We start from the raw sequence: 1,736 nt of genomic DNA on the forward strand, positions 1-1,736 counted from the left end.
TTTGTTATTGTAAAATTTAAATAGTAAAATAACATACTTATCTCATCACACATATTTATCTAATTTTAATGATATTATTTTATTAATTTCTATTTATATATTAATTTCGAATTATATCTTGGATAAAAAGGTCAATTCATAATTAAAGAAGTGTATTTTTCAAAAGTTAAAATAGAAAATGCAATTATCAAATTTCAAATCCTAAATAGGGTATTTTGCAAATTATCCCTTAATTTTATCAATTTAAATAGATTGTTTAGTATTTAAGGCTAGTAACATTTGATTGTAAATATTAGGTAAAAGTTAGGGTTAATTCAAAATTGTACTTCTGTTTTAGGGTTAATTCAAAATTGTACTTCTGTTTTGATAGTTTAGAAGTGATAAAAATATTAACTTTTTTGATAATGGTTTAATTTTCATTTAATATTTGTATGTTGTACAGAAGAATATTCAATTAACAAATGACATATGTAATTAATGTTTCCAAAGGAGTTCTTTAAAGTTGTTCTGCAAGAAACTTTTCTGACATTTTATCTTGTATTTTGTTTTTTTTTTTTAATTAGTTAAGAACCCATCATCAACTCAATTTTGGAGTTGGCTTAAGTAGGCCTGAGACGGATCGGGTATCCGAACAATTTTAAGGTATTCGGTTCCGGATTCTTATCCGGCGGATCTTTAATTTTACTATCTTTATCCGGATCCGGGGTTCTCGGATATCCGGATGTCGGATATCTTTCTAAAAATTGTAATAGGCGGATATTCGGATCCGGATTTGGATTCTTAAAATAAATAAAAAATAATATTAATATATATAAAATATGAACAATAATTAAAAAAAAAATATAATGTTTTTAATTATTTCTATGTATAATATTACAAAATTTACATAAAATTTATATATACTATTATAAAATGAAAATATATTAAATAAAATTAATTTTTATATATAGATATTACTATTTTGAAATATTTATTAATAAAACTTACGGATCCGGATATCCGAACTAAAAAAATTAAGATATTCGGATCCGGATCCGACTTTGACGGATCCAACATTTTACTATCCGGATCCGGATTCGGTCCTTTCGGATATCCGGATTTTCGGATCGGATCCAGATTGAATCTCGGATCGAATCCGGATCTCGAATAAAAATTCCAAGTCTAGGTTTAAGGCCATAATTAGTGACAATCTCTCAGTAGAGTTCTTAGGATTAAATATTTTTTTTTAAAAAAGCAAAGAGAACAAACCGGTAGACGAAAAGCAAAGAGAACAAACCTGTAGAAGCTTTCTCTGCAGAGTGACCGAAAGAAACTTGAGATGATGCCTTTTTATAACTGTCTTTTTTCCCTCTTACTGATTAAGCTTTTTCTATTTTAAAATGTAATAACAGAATTAAAATATATAACATAGGCTCCGAATGATAAAATCAGATTGAGCGGTGCGGGACAAGCGGTACAACTGCGGTGCAGTTCTAAGCTCTAACAGTTATAAAAATGTATAAATATATAATATATGTAAAGGTTTTTGTTACTGTTAACTGCGGTGCGGTGCGGGACGGACTAAAACATTCGAAGTCATACTCTTTCGATACCAGCCCATTGCTGATGCCTAATGGGCAGACAATTTCTCGGAATAAAATTTTTGATTATCAATTAATGTTGACCAAAATACGACCTGACTGAACTTTTCCACGAAAAGATTTTGAGTTTCCAGAAGAATCGATTCTAGCCTTCTC

This window comes from Brassica oleracea, chromosome C7 (genome assembly GCF_000695525.1).
Source record: "Brassica oleracea var. oleracea cultivar TO1000 chromosome C7, BOL, whole genome shotgun sequence".
Lineage (NCBI taxonomy): Eukaryota > Viridiplantae > Streptophyta > Magnoliopsida > Brassicales > Brassicaceae > Brassica > Brassica oleracea.